General features: G+C 35.3%; 1 non-coding gene across 1 annotated transcript; it reads right to left on the reverse strand.

The window, feature by feature from the left end:
- Positions 1-21,385: 21,385 nt before the first annotated feature.
- On the reverse strand, positions 21,386-21,457 carry TRNAM-CAU. Its single transcript has one exon. It is a non-coding gene; the product is annotated as a tRNA-Met (tRNA).
- Positions 21,458-21,725: the final 268 nt, after the last annotated feature.

A 21,725-nucleotide genomic window follows, 5' to 3' on the forward strand; every position in this document is an offset into this window, starting at 1 on the left:
TTGAACCCCAAAATCCAGAGTATGAACTATAAACCCATATAAAACAAGTCACTGAACTTGTTGGGTCCAAATCATACTCCATTCTCGGTTTTCGCCTTTTCGTGCGAATTAACCATATCTATATATCGGAATCAACCGGTCTAAGCTACGGCTAATACAAGGACCGTTAGGATTCTAAGAGGTTAATTAAAACCTTCGTTCCAGATTAGGAGCCCAGGTAAAAGCTATCGGTGACTTGATCTTAATTAAGGATTATACTTGCAAAGGTAAATACTTTAACTTATTTCCCCTATATGGGCTTGGGTTACGGTATATTAATACCGCTTGATTGAGCACTATATAATTCCATCGCTTAGGTGGTTAATTGATTAAATATGATTGGCTCATTTAAACAGTTTTGTTGCTTATAAGCCTTTGGGGGGTTTAATGACCATTGTCCCGGATATCCTTGGCATCATTTTACGAAATGGCCACGACCATCGACATCCCGGTGTAGGCGTACACCCGGTATAAAGTGTCGACATTAAAACTAAAAGACGTAGCCGTTGGTTTTCATACTACGGTTTTACGCAAACGTGGTGTGTCTATAAATCTTTAACCCGGCACGACCCGGGCTACTGAACGCATAAAAGAACATGTAAAACGTTCACAAGATCATTATGAATTTTCCCAAGTTATAAAAGAGTTTGTGCCTTGTGCATTCAAATCAATTTTAATAAACATTTTCAAATGTGTCAGTTGAATGTATTTACCAGTGTAAACTGACGTATTTTCCCCAAAAAGATTAAGTGCAGGTACCTAAACGTAATTGGCTGGTATTAGCTCCCTAGCGTCGGGATAAGCCTCGCAAGCTTGATTGCAGTATCTGATGGAACAATACTTTACTTTTATTTACGATCCACTGTGGATATATTCAACCCCTGTAATACATTTTGATATTACGATCAGAGGTTGAAATTTACATATTTATCTTATGCTTCCGCTGTGCATTATATAATTGTGTGGTTTGACTATATTGTTGCCAACATCGTCACGGTAATCCCCCACCGGGCCCACCGGTGAGACACGTGGAAATCGGGGTGTGACACAACCACTTTTTGTACTCTTTATATTCTAAAATCTCCACTCACAGATTTTAGTGGGTTGGATGTGAATGCTCTTAGATTTAGAAATGCGCTTCCTTCCTGAGACCCATTCCTTGGTTCTTCATTATTCCCTGATAAAGAAGGTTTAGTGAGGAACGTGGAAACAATTCAAATATATTTTATATAAACGGGTCAAAAATTTAACCATCTGACCCGTTTGAGGCAAAGTGTAGACCAAATCAACATGTTTACTCATAAACTGGTCGAAATAGCCCACATTTCGATTGAATTTACACTGACCTGAATTTACCATACAGTGTGGGTTGATTTCAACTGGTTTAAACGAAAGGGATGTCAACCCAATTTATAAACTTGCCATTTGGTTTCAATTTAGGAATTGGTTTTTTCTTTATTTCTTGCCTCTACACATACCTGCCGAATGGCCAAACCAAGATACCTGCCGAATGGCCAAACCATTATCATCTCTATCACCATCGTTTAATCAAGCATATTAGGCAATGAAACCAAATCAGATGATCAAATGATAATCCTATAACTATAGACAAATCATTGCACCACTATAGTAGAACTGGAGAACAATTTTATTGTAAAAAAAATCAAACTAAAACATGAAAAAGAAAAATAGGCTCAGATATGTTAATAAACGAAACAAAGAAGAACAAACCGCTATGGCTATAGACATCACGACAACTTCAACAACCCAATGTTACCCCGCCAAGATACAGTCAGCTTCAAGCTTCCTTCGATCCACTCAGAAATTAAACTCATTATAAGACATATCCCTAAATCGATCAGCATATATTTTTATTGATAATTAAGTTCTTACATTCTGGTATGCCTTCGGCCTCCTTACCTCATCCTCTGTTCAACATTTATCGATTAAACCCCTAATATTCTTGACAAAAATCAAACCATACAAGACTATAGGCAAGATGAACTCACCTGTACAATCCAAATTCGATTCATCATCATCACGAAAAAATATAATCCGAATCTTCAATTTCTTTAATCAATCTGAATCTTCAAGATAGAAGACAAATAGGGGCGATAGAGTTTAGGAGAATGGTGGTGAGTGATCTGCGAATACGGTGGGAGGATGTGTTGATAGTTGATAAAAATAAGATCGAATACGGTGGGTGGGAGGATTTTCTTCATGTCTTCGGTGGCTGCTAAAGGTAGGATAAGGCAGGCAGGTTTCTGTAAAACCTAATTAGAACGCCTTGGAGAAGAAGAAAATTAGAGGAGAATAAAAACGCGTAGAACCGGAAAATTTTGACACGTGTACAATTATCCTACGTGGCAGCATATGGATTAATCAAATTGAGGAGAAAATTATAAAGGAAGGGCTGAAACCAAGCCAAGTGTATATCATTTTAGTTTATAACTAAAGATATATATATATATATACATATATAGGATAATGTTATATGAAAAACCCTTTAATTTTAGAAAAATTTGCAAACCCAATGCATGGTCCACATTTATCCACGTGTCCCAGCCATCTTCATTTCTTTTTTGCTTTTGAGGGCACATTGGTCTTTTTATATTTTCACTTGTCTCCTCTTGTCAGATCACCAACTCTCTATTTGTCATTTGTAGAGCATCAAAAAGCTCAATCTCTCTCTTTCTTATTTCACTTTCTTATCCATGTTTTTTTATCATTTTTCTTGATGAAGAAATCCAACATTTTACCAATCAAATTTAGACCGAAATGAAGAACAAAAATCAGATCGATCAATCCCTGATGAAGAACGTGGTTTTGTGATGAAGATGTTAATATATGAAGTCAGATCCACGTGAAAACCCCTTCCAGATCTTGTTCCATTCCCGTTTAGATCTTGTTTGTCCACATGTTTCATAATGTTGTTACAGATCTGGATATTTGTGAGTTTTTTTACACTTTTTTAGTTTATATAAAATATGATTTGTGTATGTTGTTCCAGGTCTTGATATTTGTGAGTTTTTACACTCTTTTAGTTTTATGCAACATATGTTTTCATATATGTTTGATTCTGGGTATTTCGTATGGATTTTTCTGATTTTGTGGAGTTTATGTTAGTTGATAACTTGAGCATGTAGGTATGAACTTTTGAAAGATGATTATAATTTACGGTTCTATTATTTTACACTTAAATATTTGAACCAATAAAATATTGAATTTAAAATGATATAGGTATGGACTTTATAAGATGATATTCAACGTCTGGCTCCATTTTTTACACTTAAAATATTAAAAAATATTCATAAAACCTATTTGTTAATAGGTTTTTGTGTAATGGTTGTTTTAGAGATGAAACATGATTTTTTTTTTGTTAAAATGGTTCTTAAAAGGGGTAGATGTTTATGCAATTTGCAGGTTTTTATTTTTGTGTTAAAAAGTTATGCTTGTTTGGGCTTTTGATCTGAATAGTAACTGTTTTTTGTTGGTTTGGTTGCTTTGTTTGGGGCTTTTGATCTGAATAGTAACTGTTTTTGTGATGTTGTTTGGGGCTATGAATGTGTTAATATTTATGTCTGGTTAATGACTTAACGGTTATTTTATCTTTTTGTTATTAGACGGTGATGGATACAAGGGAAATAAGATCCAATTCTCGGGACCGTTGGTTTCGTTAAACGTGGATCAGATGCTCAAGGATCATGACCATGTTTATGTTACAGCACAACACAACTAACACGTGTTATAGTTTGAACTTCTCGGACATGCATGTGTTACATGTGACATGAAACCCATGTACAACGTAACACCTGTTACGTGTGACATGAAAACACATTTTTTTAACTTCCCTGGCATACGCACACCCACATGTTTACAAACTGTTTCAAGACCGACCCAAACAATAAAGCAAGGGTAGCCGCTGAAAAGTTAAGGCAACAATGGTAGCCGCTGAAAAGCTAAGGCAGACTGTCAAAGGAAGCTCCACCATTTTCTTAGTGCTATGTATTTTCGTTTACTAGTAATATGTAATGTGAGACTCTTATTGTTTTATCTAGTACATGATGTTAAAACGGTATGGACTTAACACATTCTGGAAGTCTTAACACACGTTATAAAAGAGGCTTAACACACGTTATATCAGGTATACTATGTTGTTATTAAGTTACTATTGGAGTTTATGCATCCATTATGGAAGTCTTAACACACGTTATACATGTCAGGCGCGTAACACATGTTACAGTATGTATATACAAAATGGGTGTGCATACAAATCATTGGAGTTTATGCATCCATTCTTAGTGCTATGTATTTTCGTTTACTAGTAATATGTAATGTGAGACTCTTATTGTTTTCTCTAGTACACGATGTTAAAACGGTCTAGACTTAACACATTTTCTGTTGGAGGCACCCGCATTTGTACCTCTGCTGTTACAGTTACTATTGAAGTAGGCGCTAGTCGGGTGATGGAGTACCGACAAGAGGTTAATCGGGATTAGTCGGATTGAGATATTTACATGTAATTTTTAATTATATATATGCACACCCATTTTTATACGTGGTTTTTAAAGTAGACATGCTTTAACACCTTATTAAGCAATTGTTTATAAGTAATTGGCATAAATTTATAAGGTTTGGTCAAAAAATAGCCGACGTATGCCAAAATTTGGCCAGAATAGGATCGTCATTGACCGCCTAGCAATTAATCGGTCGTTAATCGGTGAACCACCGATTAGTGATTAATCGGGGACTATTCGAAGACTAGTCGGGATTTTTACAACAATGGTGCTATGTATTTTCGTCTACTAGTAATATGTAATGTGAGACTCTTATTGTTTTCTCTAGTACACGATGTTAAAACGGTCTAGACTTAACACATTTTCTGTTGTAGGCGCCCGTATTTGTACCTCTGTTGTTATAGTTACTATTGAAGTCTATGCATCCATTCTGGATGTCTTAACACATGTTATAATATAGTCTTAACACACGTTATATCAGGTTTACTCTGTTGTTATTAAGTTACTATTGGAGTTTATGCATCCATTATGGAAGTCTTAACACATGTTATAATAGATGCTTAACACACGTTATATATTTCAGTCGCTTAATACATGTTACAGTATGTATATACACATCATGGTGTTTTGGAAACCACTAGCTTATACATGACACCATGTTAAGTTAAACCAAGATTATAACAGAGTCAACACATTTTATCCCAGGTATACGGTTTTACGATATTAACTTGTATGTTCCATATTAACTTGTATGCTCCATATTAACTTGTACACGTGTTACGATCAGTATATGCACATCATAGTGTTTTGCAAACCACTTTCATATACATGAATACAAGTCGGGTTAAAACAAGATTATAATGGATGCTTAACACATGTTATCATATGTATACAAGTGGGGTTACAACAATACTACGATATTAACTAAGCTCACCACTAACACATGAATACAAGTCAGGTTACCACTTTTGATATACATCAATACAAGTCGGGTTATAATGGATGCTTACATGTTATCATATGTATACAAGTGGGGTTACAACAAGATTACGATATTAACTAAGCTCACCATTAAACTCATCGCCCCCGTCGACTGTTTTCACCCTTGTCACATGTTAATCAATTACATGTTCCGAACAGACACATTGTAACACATGTTAGATCAGTATATACACATCATGGTGTTTTGTAAACCACTAGCTTATACATGAATACATGTCAGGTTACAAAAATATTATAACAGAGGCTTAACACATGTTATATATTCCAAAATGTGCAAAACATGTTAGAAACGAACGAAAACTTGTTACAGCATGAAAACTTCTTTATGGATCTGTTACAACATGAACCACTAACACATGTTATAAAGAACGAAAACTTCTTTCCCAAAAGAGTTGACTTATTCAATGTCCCCGCATTAACGTCGCCTACATCCATCCATCTTGTCAATTGAATATCTTTATGGATCTGTTTCTGTAAATCAACACACGTTATGTATCATTCTAACAGGTACTTAACACATGTTATGGGTCTGTTTCTGTAAATCAAACAACCCAACAAAAAAAAACACTTACTGTTCAGATCAAAAGCCCAAACCAGCAACCAAGCCAACAAAAAAAAACAATTATTGTTAAGATCAAAATCCCCAAACAAGCAACCAAACCAACAAAAAATCCCGTTCAAAATCTCATCCTAAAGTTTTCGATTTATTTAAAATACATGAACATTAACCATTACTAGATCTTGATTGAAGACAGAGGAGAGGAGAGAGAGAGAGAACATTAACCATTACTAGATCTTGACTCCGACGACGTTCCGAACTCCGGCGCCACCAACCACCCACCCTCCACCACCTTCTACAACCACCCACTGTCGCCGTTATCAACCACCAACACCCCAGAATGAACCAGTCACCACCTTCCACCAACCACCAGATCTGCAACCACCATCGTCTTCTGCAACTGAATCATGCTTTGATCTGCAACCACCATCGTCTTCTGCAACTGAATCTGCAATTAGTATTTCTTGAAATCTTGAAGGTAGATATTTTATTTCTGATATGAGACAATCTTCTTCTTGTTCTTCTTCACGTTTATGGGGTGGGGGAGGAAAGAGATGTGATAATTGTGAGTAGAGAGTGGGAGAGAGAAAGAGGGATATGATTTTGAAATCTCTTATTTGATTTGACAGTACAACATCGCAGATGGGTTTTTGATTTCCAATGCTCAAAAAGTCTTTTTTACTACCCAAAATGCCCTTTATGCATTAATTTAAATCTAATATATATACCAAAAAGGAGAGCCATTGATCTATTAAAGTGAAACCAAATCAAGGGTGAATCTAGGGTTTCCAAGGTTTGTTAAAAAAGATGGGGTTTCTTATAGAGTCCACCCCTACATATATATATATATATATATATATATATATATATATATATACTAGCTTACAATAATATATTTTATCTTAATAAATATATATGGTCAGGGTAAAATGAAAACTTCTACCAGTTGTTAAAACTTAAAGAACTCAACCTTATAAAAGGTTTTTTGAATTTTTTTACAGAGGGTGTGATGTGGGGTAAAGTACACATATTTGTCCCGTATAAATTGTATAATTTTTTTATATCTTTTATTTGTTTCGATTTAGTTTTAGTATTATATTACATTATATTGTGTTTTGTCAGGTCCTGGTGCAAATGGAGCAAAAACGAGTAATATGAAAATAACCAGCCAGTTGGGCAGAATATGATGCCAGAGACCGAATAAAAATTGTAGCCATTTTCTGTGATTGGGTCGAACCCACTTTATCTCTACATTATTAAAAGCAATATTATGGTTATAACCTTAAAGGATCAGCCTTGGATCGATCATCAATTAAATTAAAGGCTATGGACAAATAGTGGAAGCCATCTTTTGCAAGAATTAAAGGCCCAGCAGAAAAAAAAGTGAAAAGAGACATTGGGCCATTATCAAATTTTTAAATGATTGTCGTGTATGGAAAAAAGGGAGTCTAGCCATATATTAACGAATCATATATCATCACGGCAGAGTAGAAGCAAGAGGGATTCGATACATCAGACGGCAATAAGGTGAAGAACAAGTTACGAAACAAAGAAGATCAGACGCACGAATACGAGAACATCAGAAGGGACAAAATTAAGGATTTATTGGTTCAAGGGTTCAAGCCACGATCAAGATTCACGTCCGGGTTTGCAATTTATTAGTGTTCAATTTTTAATAACTTTGTGTTTTTAAACTTGATTACTATGGATTGTTTATTATTCAAGACTTGTTTCTTGTTCTTGGTTATGATTCTTGGCTAAACCTTTTCTAACTACCTAGGCATGACAATAGTTTAACAAAGTTCGGATTTTTATTTGATTTTTGGCGTGGTTGTGGATATTTCTTGTACTGTAAAAGCTATAGGAATTTAACTTGGTGCATATGCGTGCTTGTGATTGTTTGATTATTGTTTATTGCTTCGTTCGATTCTTGGTGACGGTCTTTATCACGGAATAGAGTCGGACTAGGGTTTTAGGCTTTGGTGAGTGTCTATATCACATAATAAATCTCTAATCCTTTAGGGTGAAAATCACGTGAAGTAACCTTAGAAGTAATATCCGGCAATTTAATAAAATCAAGTGTGCTGCTAAACTTGTCGCTGAGAGGCTCGAGGTTATTAATAGGTCTCGGTTTGGTTATAAGTCCTTAACATTCCATAGTCTATTAAACCAAGATTAAAACCCGTAGTTGCTTTAGACGTTCGCGCTGAGAGGTAGAGCGTCTTATATAGGCACTTTCAAGAAACTAGAGGACTGAGAGGAAATCTAGAAAACCGGTGAGCGTAACAGCCTAGGTAGTGCCATAAGAATCGCCTTGAGAGTGTTTGAGGGGCTTAGTGGTGTCTTAATAGGTTTAGTATCCAAAGATCCCGGTTCCACACCACAAAATCATCGAATAGAGATCCATTCTGAGTTTAGCTTGCGTCTAGCCTAGGTAGTTCCTTCATCATCCTTGAGTTCAATCGTCGTTCGAGTTCGTGTTTAGTTCGTCTAGTCTTTTAGCATTATTTTAATATTTTATTTTAGGATATTTAGAAACCCCCCCCCCCCAAACAATAAAAACAAGTAATTCAGTTAGGTCAGTTAAATTAGTCGAGTCTAGTCAACGTAATTAGAGAGTCTCGTGGGTTCGATACTCGGACTTACTTAGGCTATACTGCATTGACCGGTATACTTGCCGGTTGTGTGGTCTATGTTTAGAGAGTCTTAGTCTTATAAATTTAAAACTTAGAGTGTCTAGTTTAGGGTTAAAATTAGTTAGTTTAATTAGACCACTTTTAGCACAACAGGGTGTGAATGAGCGGTTAGAGACTCAAGGTATTAAACCGTTTGATTTTGGATTCTAGTGGTTAAAACCACTAAAACATAGGGACTCAAAAAGTAATTTACTATTAATTAAATTTGAAATTATACATTTGATCTCTAACTATATAAATAATATTATACTTATTATATTACTAGTGGGGAGCCCGCGTGTTGCAGCGGAATCGACAACACATGCGGGAATTTATAGTAGGAAATCCGCGCGATGCAGTGGCGACAACAATTTACAACGCGATACTAATTTTCTAGTTAGTTTATCAATCCCCTTGTGATATATTGTAGTGTATTTCAGTTAATTTCTTTATTACTATGATATTCTACAAATATGTTGATTTTAATTTATTCTTATCAAAGTTTTTAAGTTATTAGCATTAGTGATCAACTATCTAGTGATAGACTATTCTTATCAAAGTTTTTAAGTTATTAGCATTAGTGATCAACTATCTAGTGATAGATGGTCTTATTGGATGGGTTTAATTTTAACCTCATTTTGTGTTTGGATCATTTTATTTGGCCCAAACCAAACTAAACCGATCTAACAAAGATAATTGGAACATTAGTAGAAAAACAATGAAAAATCAATAGAGGATCATGAGAATGCATGGCTTTGACGAACAATGTGTGTAGAACTGGATTGAAAACGACGTCAAAAAAAATGTTTTCACTAATTTTGCATTCTAAGCAAAAACACTAAGCAAAAACTGAATACCAACCCATACCCTTATCTGGTTAGTCGGGTTCCGATTGTTCAAGTTTCGATTTAAACGGTTTCGGATACATTGGGTATTTAGATTGTAAAAAAGCAAATGGGCTGCTACAAAGTAAAATTTGAACAAAGTGTTAGGGTGCTAAAAATAAACTATGTAAATCCAACTGGGCTTGTGCTACATAGTAAGTAAATCACATCATGGAAACAGATTGGCATCTCTAAATCATGGAAACAGAGTGACAGCAAAGATGGTGACTATTTCAAGAGTCTGGGAGTAAAAAAACTACAAACAAAAAATCAATGCAAATAACAAAGGTTTTATCCAATTTTACCAACTGCGAAACAAACTAAAAAAAACTGTTGGTTCTAAAAAGTTTTGCTTTGAAAATAAGCTTTACATAAGAACAAAGAGATCCCGACAGGAAAAGTACTCATAAAAATCCATGCCAATGCATAAACCCTTAATCAAGTTAACCTGGCTATCTATACTCAAACATAGTCAACTTCCGCATTGATTCGATTTAACAAAGATATAATGCCGCTCAGTTTATTAAAAATCTACTAATAACACAAATATATGACGAAGACTACTCCATGACAATATATACAAACGAATCATCTTCAAATGCATTTAGATTGAGGATTACATGTGTTTTACCATCAGCAGGGTCAACCATGTGAGTCAAAGATTCACATGTATTTAAAAAAAATCGCCACTATGAAATATTTGTTTGTTTCTTGACTCCTTTCTAGTATATCAATGCTTGAGCTGCAAGTTTACTTCCAGCAACATTAACAAAGGTTTGTGAAGTATAACTCAATTATGTTGAAAATAATAAACTAAAAACTGAAGTAAAAATAGGAAGGAGCATATGATACTTTTTGACACGGGTCAAAACAAGCGGGTCGAGTTGGCATGGCACACTTTTTGTTAACCTTTTTTAAAAGAACGTTATTAAACCGCTCATATTTGGAGATTTAAAGTATGTTTGGATTAGGCCATTAGGGTGGGTGTCAATGTGCTTGACACGAATAAGATGTCAACAATTCAACTCGCGAACCCGACACGATTGCCACCCCTAGTCAAACAATTAGTTTGTAACTATGAGATCGATAACAAGAGTGTATGTGAAGATTTACATGTTACTATCATCTTAGAAAGAATTAACAAAGTTTGTGTTTTTTTGTATCAAACCGTGGATAAAGGAAAATATGACTCATATTAAATTCATCATACTTTGTATGTTATGATCCAACCAGCACTACAGACGCAGTCCGCTCATTGACAGCTTTTATGATGTAGTTTTCTAGATGTTGGTTAGGTGCCACATGGATCACTGCAGTCGAGTCTTTTACAAGATGAATGGTTGAGTTAATCAAAAGCATACTTGTCACTTCTTGCAGTCTGCTCCCAAAAAGCAATGTAAATATTGTCGACCTTGTGTAAAAAGCATAAAAATATCAAGAGATCAATTCAAGTATTCTCAAGGAAAAAACAAGTAGGAATCATTTTAGAGCAAATTTTACCACGAACATCTGCGCTTGGGAATATGATATATGGGATATTGCAGCCTTACCATTCAATTATTAAGTGAATATTATTGATATATCTGACTCTTAAAAATATGTTACCTTTTTGCCTTTGCTTCCAAGTGTACAAGTCTCGCCCAATAACCAATCTGCCCCTATAAAATCATAGCTTATAATTTTAGACGCTACAAAGCTGTTTAGAAAAAACTAACAACCTCACATGTACAAAAAAAGTTGACATTTTAACCCAACGAGTTCTGGCCCAATAACCAATCCGCCTCTGTAAAATCCACTCATATGAAAGTCTCAAAAAGTACCAGTTTGCTATATAGTTACATAATGGTATATGCTTTCAAAGAGGAACATACATACCTCCACACCTCCATTAGAGTCTGCCTCGTTGTCATCCTTAATGCTGTAATAGGATCCTTCTACAATAACATTAAAGCGAAGAAATAAATATGAGTAAAGAAACAAATCGATGATTGTTCACGATCTTCAAGAACACCTGAACCTCAATGCAAAACAAAAAAAAATCGAACTTGAAGAATATACCTCTATTTGTCTTCGAGTTTTTGCAACATCAAGTGGACAGGTAGCGGCGGCAACATCGATGATTGTTCACGATCTTCAAGAACACCCTTACACTAATCCTTACCCTATTTCCCAAATTACACCCACCTGTTTAGAAATAACCCTAATCCATGAAATAACAATCAATTATAAATCAATTTTGCATAAAAATAAATCCACTAAAAATAATTTGCTCAAAAATTACACTTGCAGACACACATACATATAACCAAATTGAATCTGTCCAGAGCAAGTACGGTTAAAAACCCAAATCAAAACAATATAGTTTTAAATGAAACAGATAGGGTTCGTTGATTGTTACCTTAGCCGCCGGTACTTAACTTAGATCGGTTCTACAACAAAACCCTAGTGGTAGTCGCTACCACTTGAGCTCAAACCACGGGAACCCTTGATCCTATCTTACCGTAGTCGTCGGAATCATCATCTGTTAACTTTGATTGAACCAGGGAATGAATCGATTGGAGAGAACATAGGGAATACATGCTATTAATAAAGATTGATAATTGTAGATATTGAATCAGCATGAGGAGGGTTGCGATTGCTTTCAATTTTATTCAATTGAGGTATCAAATGGTTTGGAATAATATAAGTATTTGATGACTGTTGATTGCACCAATTTCACTCATAAGACGGTTTCAAATTAGAATCTTAATTGGACGTCTTCAATTTACCATGATTGTTGGGCTGTTGTGGAAGAATTATCTAGGCGACAGGGGCAATTTTGGGAGAAAGAGATGAAAAATTAGGGAAATAAGCTTGACTGTTGGTCTGCCATCTTAAAATTTTAATGGAAATTACACTTGTGTACATAGGAAATGCTTTATAATGTATTATAGATAGATTATAGATATAGATTATAGATATGATACGTTTATATTTGTTATAGATAATTGTTAATTAAATTTGAATTTAGATGTTTATCTCTAACTATATTAATTAATATTATATTATATTTTGTGTATAAAATTAATATGTAATACTATTATTAAAAGGGAGGAGGCACCAGAGAGTGACACGTGTACAAAATGTAGATGTATATTTTATGCATTAAGATTACCAAACAATTTAATGCTTTTAACTTTTTTTAATCATGGTTGTATCTTGAATTGCATTTTGTTGGGTAAATGGATGTGTATATATTTATTAAATTTTTAATGTAGATTGTTATTCTATTTTTTTTATAGTTTTTGTTTAAGTAAATCAATACGTATTTTTATGTTTTGTAGACATGGATTGTTGTTTTCCTTTTTAATAAATTTGTTTACCAAACTTTATTAAATATTCAAATTAATAATTCATACATTTATTTCATTCAAACCGATATCTTGATTCCTTTGTTAAAAATTTGGTTTTCAAAGTTTATGTCAACATTGTTAAATAACATAATTTATTATGAGACCACCCGTGTAACACACAGGTACTTAAACTATGTGGTTTATAAAGAGATTTTCAAAGAATTGTGATCGTTGCATATACATGTATTTCAATTTGTCGTTGTAATCTAATATATTTGTTTGTGTTTTAGTGTGTATAAAATCATAATATTTATGTCAACGGTGATAATAAAGATATTTTCTTTTAACAGCCTGTGAAATTCGCAGGTATAAAGAGATTTTCAACGAATTGTGATTTCTGCATATTGATGGTTAATAAAAGGTTTTTACCTGAACCGTTTCAACACGTGTATTTATTCATAACATTTTATGTAAACGACGATGAGGATGAGATATTATCTTTAGTCAAACCGTGTAATACACATTATCTTCTACAACCTGCTTTCTTATGGTTGAGTATTTTAATTATGAGTATTTAATATCACTGACTTGCTTTCAAAATACACTTCCAAACGCCCTGTAATGTGTTGTTCGTAAGCAAATCTGCCATAATTAATATGATTATATCCACTCGACATGAATGAAGGTTGTTTTTGGTTCACACAATGGCCTTTTTTAGTTTTGTCTATTATTTCATGAGGTTTTCTATCCATCATGGGTGGATGATGAATTTCAACTTTTGCCATCAGATACCCAATCGGAATTTAAAGATTCAGCTGGCAAACAAAATCAGGGACAAAAATCTCCACCTCATGTTGCAGTGTATTGTACAGGTGGTATTCGCTGTGAAAAAGCCTCAAGTTTCCTTCTCAGCAAAGGGTTTAAAGAGGTAACTGTAGCTTACACTTTTAACTTTAAAATGGATTGATCTAGGTTTTGTTTTATATATGACGGGTCAAGCGGTCAAAGTGAAAAAGAAGGGCGTAAAAGGAAGCTGGTCCAAATTGTATAATTAAGTTACAAAACCTTTTATAGTTGTTTTATAAAGAAGACTAGATTATTGTTGAAACTGCATCTTCTTTAATCATATTTGACACAGATTGATTGTACGCATCTACATTGCTTTTTTTGTTTGTTTTAGTTGATACCTGATGACATGGAGCTTCAGTAGCGCGATATGCCTAATTACACAACTTCAGATTGATATGTACGAGTCAATATTATAAATTTTACAATTTCTGGTTGTACTTGCCATGATGTATCGTCCTATTCTCCCAACCACCACTATTGGTCCATTTCCTCAAACCATTGAGCTCAGGAGAGTTCGTCCTGAGTACAAGGCAAAATGTGAGTAATTAATTATGGTTGTTGATGATGATGTCATAAGAATAATATTTAATATATTTTCTCACAAAACCATGTCTTAATAGGATTTTTGAGGAAGAGTATGTTAAAGCCATCAAGAGGATATCTACAAGGTTGTCCAGCTCCAGGAATAAACGTGTTATTGACGTGTTTGTCCACGGAAAGCCAAAGGTATATTTATATTACATTTAATAATTAATAATAATTGGTTGCAATGATTTTCTAAAATTAAGTATAATATTTCAGAGAATGGCATGGTTGAGTACTTTGGTGACCAATTGTACAGTTTTGCCTCCACTGCTAACAGATGGGTGCAATCATATGGGTCCCGTTGTGTCAAGTCACCAATCACCTATGGTGATGTCAGCAGACCCAATGCCATGACCGTCTTATGGTCCTCAGTGGCTCAAGAGATGACCAAATGGCCAATGAAGGGTATGCTTGATTCTCAATTGGTCCTTTGTTTTTGTAGAAGTTTTTAAAGTAAGTTTCGGTCTAAAATTATAGTATAGATACCAAAACAAATCTTTCATTAAAAGATTTATGAAAACACCGTTAAATAATATATTTTTTTAGGCCACCCGTGTAACACACGGGGTCTTAAGCTAGTAGGAAGATATATAGGATTAGGTTCAAGAGTGAACACTAGTGTAGCTTGCGAATTGAGTGAACTAGGGGTGTTCATGAGCCGATCCAATACGATCGAGGGTCTGCTCGTGCTCGGATTGAATTACAACCGATCCGATCCTATCGGATCGAATTTGCAAAACTGAGCACAAAAGTGATGCTCATGCTCGGATTGAATTTGAATCGAGCAGATCGTTTTCGCTCGGTTTTTCTCGCCACCGAAATTAAAACATGTGTAGCAAAACAAAAAAAAACTGAAATCAAGACTATTATAAGGCTGCATTCAACAAAAAACAAATCCTTACTTAATTAAAACATGTCCAACACCTTACTAATAAAAGCATTACATAACTAAAATCATGATTCTATAAATATTCTTAATAATATCAAGAAACACAAAATAAAGTGCGAAATACAAATTGTCATTTAGCTCAAAAGCCATAAACTTCTTCTTTAAGCTTGATCATCTCCATCCACAAAATTAACTTCAAATCAACATATATAACCTATAAACACAAGCATTAAACAAAACCATTAAATTCTACACATTACATAACAACTTTTATGGTTTGTTAATTATAAAAATACCTTTCATTTATTATCAGACCCGCCTGGAGTCAACACATCAATTTCCAATTTTTCTTCATCTCTTGCAGCTTGCTACACATTAAAAAAACAAAATACAAATGTTAATGCATAAACTACAAAAGAATAGGTAGATTCCCAAAATCTGGCCTACAACCTAGAAACCTTGAGCTTTCTGCTCCCTGTAAAAACATGCACATTATAATCACTTTCACATAAACAGAAGTTGAATTTCATGAGTTAGGTCAAACTACGTGAGCAATTTATTTCAACAAACAGCAGCAACATACTCTTTAACTTACAATGACCCTAAGGTTAATCGAATATCCATGAGAATGGACATGAGAATGGGCCTGTGGAACGTGGCAGGAACAGATCAATATAAGAACGGACGTGGCAGCGATATGTGATCGTGTTGTGTGGCAGCGACGATATGCAGATCGAACAATCAGATTATGTTATTGTTTTAGGAATTAGGAATTTAGGGTTAGAATTTGGTGTGTGGCAGCGGTGATATGCAGATCAAACATTCGAACAATCAGTTTATGTGATTGTTTTAGGAATTAGGGATTTAGGGTTAGATTTTGGTATTAAGTTGGGTTGGGATTTTAATATAGATATAAAAATCTTTAAAATCTATAATATATATATATATATATTAATAAAAATAATTCGAGCGAAACCGAGCGATCGACGAGTGAGCGGACCTTTGCTCATGCTTGGATTGAATTTGAATCGAACCGATCCGAGCGGCTCATTTACAAACTGAGTGGGAATCGAACGAGCATTTTTCGAGCATTTTTCGGGCATTTTTCGAGCGATCGTCGAGCGATCCTCGATCATCGAGCAGTTTGGACAGCCCTAGAGTGAACTAATTCTGGCCATATACGTGTGTAGATCAATGCCCAGGATTTGATGTTGAAATACACTATTGTATTTTACGATTTGAGGATGAGATCCTGGCCATACACGCGTGTAGATCAATGGTCAGGATTTGTTCACTCAGTTCACAAATACACTAGTGTTCACTCTAGAACCCCACCCTATATATATACATATATATATATATATATATATATAGGAGAAGGATCCGTTAGGAACCATCCTTTATTACGAGAACCGCGAGAACCAATGTGAACACAACCAAAAATACCTAAAAAATCTAAAAACACACAAAAAATTTTTTTAATAAAAATCGCTACTTTTCGTCAATAAAATTTTTTTTGGAGACTAAAACTAGCTATTTTTATTTAAAAAATTGTGTGTTTTTTAGGTTTTTTGGGAGTTTAGCTTTATGGTTTAGTTTTTAGCATTTAGCTTAATGGGGGGGTAGGTTTTTTCTATGTTTTTATTTAAGCTCTCAGGCTACAAAAAGGTCACAAAATGTGAAACGACATAACATATAAACGCCAAGCCTTACATCCGGAAAATGTTAACTGAAGTTTCGCTGAATGATTTGTTAGGTAAGGGGAGTAAGATTTTGCTGCATGAGATGGACAAAATTCAAGAAAGAGAGACTGATGACACCCATATGTCATTTTGTCTTCTTTGTTCTTGAAGAAGGTTTGAATGAGTAGAAGAGACGAAATCGGGGAAAAACAGTAAAACCCCAAGTAATTAATGATTCTAGTTAACGCCAAAATTATCTTGCACGCCAAAAATGAAGCAGCATGTCACACGCGAAAATCGGGAAAAAGGAATAATATTGAAAAGACAAAAAACCCCTCAGACCCTGATCATGTCCTGCGACACGTGTTGGCTCAGGATGCGTTCTCATCGTTCTCACACTTTTGGGCGTTTTCTCCTGATCTCGTACCTATATATATATATATATATATATATTACACCATATAAACGAGTATTTTATACTTTTTTAATTTGAGTATAGTATTGCTATAGTTTTTTTAATTAAAAAAGTTAATATGTTACGTCATTACTGTCTAAGGGTGAGTAATAACTGAATCGTTAACCGAAACCGAACCGAAATCAACCAAAAACTGAGTTAACTGAAAACTAATTAATCGAAACCCGAATTAACAAAAAACGGTTATCAATTTTTTTGTATCCTCATTTAACCATAGTTAACTGAACCGAACCATTCATATTTTCATATATTTCTAGCTTTTATACCTTTAGTTCATATATTTCATATTTATACCCCCAATTTATGTATTTATACCTCCATTTCATATACATGTACACCCATTTCATGTATTTATACCTAAATTTCATGTATTTCTAATCAAAAGTTTTAACCCAAGTTGGTTTTGGCTATTAATTGAAATTAAATGAATCAAACCAAAAACCAAAAACCAAAAACCGTCAATCTAACTGAATAAACCAAACTGATTAACTAAAAACAGATTGGTTATTAAAATAGAGTAATTGATGACCTTGATTTCGGTTAAGGATAATAATCTAACAAACCGAACAATGCTCACCGTGGCAATGTCTGTGTTTCCCGTCGTATCGCGCGCGCACCTATCGGTTATTAACCAAAACTGATTATCAGTGAGCAATAACTAAATTGTTAACCTGAACCAAACCAAAAACAGACGAAAGCAACCAAAATCAACCAAAACCTGAATTAACAGAAAACTGAAAATCGGATTAACCGAAAACCGATTATCAATTTTTTATTATCAATTTTTTTGTACTCTCGTTTAACTAATATTAGCTAAACCAAACTGAGTCATTCATATTTAAATATATTTCTAGCTTTTATACCTCCAGTTCATATATTTCATATTTTATATCTTCATTTCATGTATTTATACCTCAATTTCATATATTTCTAAGCAAAAGTTTTAGCACAAGTTTCGTTTTTGCTATTAACTGAAATTAGACGAAACAAACGAAAATCGTCAATCTAACCAAATAAACCGAAGTAATTATCCAAAAACCGAATGGTTAATAAAATAGGCTAACCAATGACTTTGGTTTCGGCTTTGGTTGATGTAACACCCGTGTTACCGAAAGTCAAAGTCAAAGTCAAAGATTGAAGTCAAAGGAGGAAAAGATCGCTAAATGAGATCTGTCTCTCCTTGCTCAATCCCTGGTTGACTTCTTTGACTGTAGTTAGTCTATTTTTTGTGTTTATACGTTAGTTGTATTATGTGGAGTAATTAATTACAATCAAATTAATCGAAGTTTATTTATCAATGCGAATCGCTTTACGACTGTGAATAGTAGGAAGTAACAATGTGATAAAGTCAATTAATCAATAATCGAGCTAATCTAATCATCATCGAACTCTCGAGACTCGAATTACGCGGATTTTGGTGTTAATATGTATGTGTGTGCCTTATGTGTTACTTGTGCATGGTTACTTTATGCTGTGTGTGGTAATCAATCGAAACTCAATCAAACTCAATCGAAATCGAATCATGATAATTGGTGGAGAAGAGATAGCGTGAGATATAGATGATTGTATGTTAGATATAGTGGTTGGGATTAAAAGTAATTTGAATAGGGAACTCTATCGTACTCGCATCATCCTCAATCGAGATCGAAATATCAAAAATCGACGCACCAAACACTCGAATCGTGTAGCTGAACGATCAGGCTACCAGCCGATCGAACAGCCAGCCGATCGGACAGGCTATCCGATCGAGCTGCCTGGCCGATCGGCCAGCACTTTCCTCTTATGGCATCCTATAAATACCCCTTGTCACTCTTAAACTTCTACTTTTGGAAACCTCTGACCGACCAGCTCGTGTTCCCCTCTTTTTCTCAGATCTCTCTCGATTTCGGTAAGATTTCATCCTAAATCTTGTACTTTCTTGATCTACACGCACTCCTACACCTTTCTATCTTTCAAATCTTGATTTCTAACCGTGAAATTATCAAGATTCAAGTGTTCTAGGATGATGTCATCATTGTGTTCTTGAAGAACTTCATGTTTGGCTTCAATCCACCAAGAATCACTTGGATCTAGCCGATTTCCACATAAACAAACAAGGATCTTTCATAGATCTAAACATTTACACGGTAAAAAGGATTGAAAGATGGTTTTCCAACTTTCTTTCAACTCTTTTATACTCAATGCCTTCAAAAACCGATAGAAACGGAACTTGTGCCGACTTGCAAATCATTCCGGTGGTTGCATGACTCAAGATCCGGATTCTATCCACGAGGTTCACCGATTTCGGGTTAAACGTTAAACTTCGTTTCGAACAGTTCACCGGCCCGATTTGGGTGATTCCTGTCCGATCAGGAGGAACAAGTAAGGACGAGGGTTCTATGGTTCAACTTGTGGTCAAAACACCTCGATATAACGATAAACAATCGGAACAGCCAAAGGTTAGACGAACAGGCTGATCAGGTCAGGATGCTGACCGATCGGACTGATGTCCGAACAGACAGCCAGCCGACCGGACAGTCAGCCGATCGACCGGCCAGCCGATCGGCTAACACATTGCCCCACACTTAATCAATTTTTGAAGAACTAGTATTGAACGAACAGTTGTTCAATCGGACTACCGTCCGATCGGATTACTCTTCAGATCATGAGATACTATACTTCAACACTTAGTCGATTTTCAACATGTTCAATGCACTGGGAGTGCCACCCGATCGAACAGCCGTCCGATTAGGTGACACCCTGCTGAGAACTTGTCTTGCTAGAAGTACCTAACCGATTGGGCTGCCGACCGATCGAACAGCCGTCTGATCTATCGACCTGATAGGTAAAGATACTTTAGTGTTTTCAAATGCTACAACGAAAACTTCAAACGTCAAACCATCATACACAAACACATCCTTCTCAAAGGAAGAAACAATCCACTCGAACAGCCATCCGATCGACCTACCGACCGACCGGACAGCTGTCCGAACGGACTGCAAACCGAACGGTCAGTCGTCCGATCGACCAGCTGTCCGACCCTCCAACACTTGTTTTCCGTTTTACGCGTTGCTTATCGTTATGCTATCGAACTATTCAGGCTAACCCTACTCTCAAGTGCTCCCTTCAATCCATCAAACACTGTAAGTATACTCGAACCCATTTTGCTTTAGCACTTTTGGGTGTTACATGCGTTACTTATTCTAAATCACAATCGAACATACTACTCAATTACTTTAAACGCTAACCTTTACCGCATGTATTACGTGACTAAATGAATGCTTGTGGTTATGTTTACACGTGGAATGCTGTCTACCTGCCTTAACGACGATAGTACTATAGTTTGGACTCAGCACCCGTTCACACGGGGGTTGTTAAGGACAATTACTTGCATGGATTACGGTGGTAATCATGTATTGCGAACTGCCTCGGGCAGTCAACCCGCAGTCATTGGTATCGATAGATCCATGTCGATAATTAACATGCTTCGTTTTCCTCTGTGTACGTGCTGGTTATGCGTAAACTATTTCGAACTCTATATGCTATTATCAAACTTGTATGCTCACCTTTACATTTTATGTATTGACTTTATTTTAACGTATATGACAGGCAATTAGGATGCTTATCTGCTAGGAAGGCGAGCTTAGAATAAGCGTCTAGAGCATAGTTGTCTATAGATCTTGCAGATTGAGTCTCTAGAAGCAGTTGAACAATTTTTATATTTAAATCTGAGTTGTAGGAACAGAATATTTGACTAGATTTTATCTGTAATAATTTGTTTGCTATTTGAGGTACGGTATGGGACGTATTATATAAATTGAATAGTAATGATAATTGTTATGGAAACTTCTGGACAATCTGTTTCGCTCAGTGCCATGCCCCGATGATTCCGCCATCGGTTGGGGTGTGACAGATTGGTATCAGAGCCAGGTTTCGATCCTGGGACCTGTGGGTTATGGGCCCACCACGCTTCCACTGCGCCACTCTGATAATTTGTCGATTTTATGTGTTTTATGTGAATTTATCTGTTTATGTGTTTAATTTTTTTTGTGTGGAATTATTCGATTTTGCTATCCCTTTGATCGACACACACGACTCGCATTACTCTTCTATCTCAATACGCTAACAAGTCGCTGCAAAACTAGACTACATTATGCTATGATATACGCTTATACTATACTCGATATGCTATACACGACCGATATATACGAACGACACGCGAGCTTTGAATGATAGGTTTCTGTATTCTGACTGTTTT

Source organism: Helianthus annuus, chromosome 16 (assembly GCF_002127325.2).
Source record: "Helianthus annuus cultivar XRQ/B chromosome 16, HanXRQr2.0-SUNRISE, whole genome shotgun sequence".
NCBI classification, from domain to species: Eukaryota; Viridiplantae; Streptophyta; class Magnoliopsida; order Asterales; family Asteraceae; genus Helianthus; species Helianthus annuus.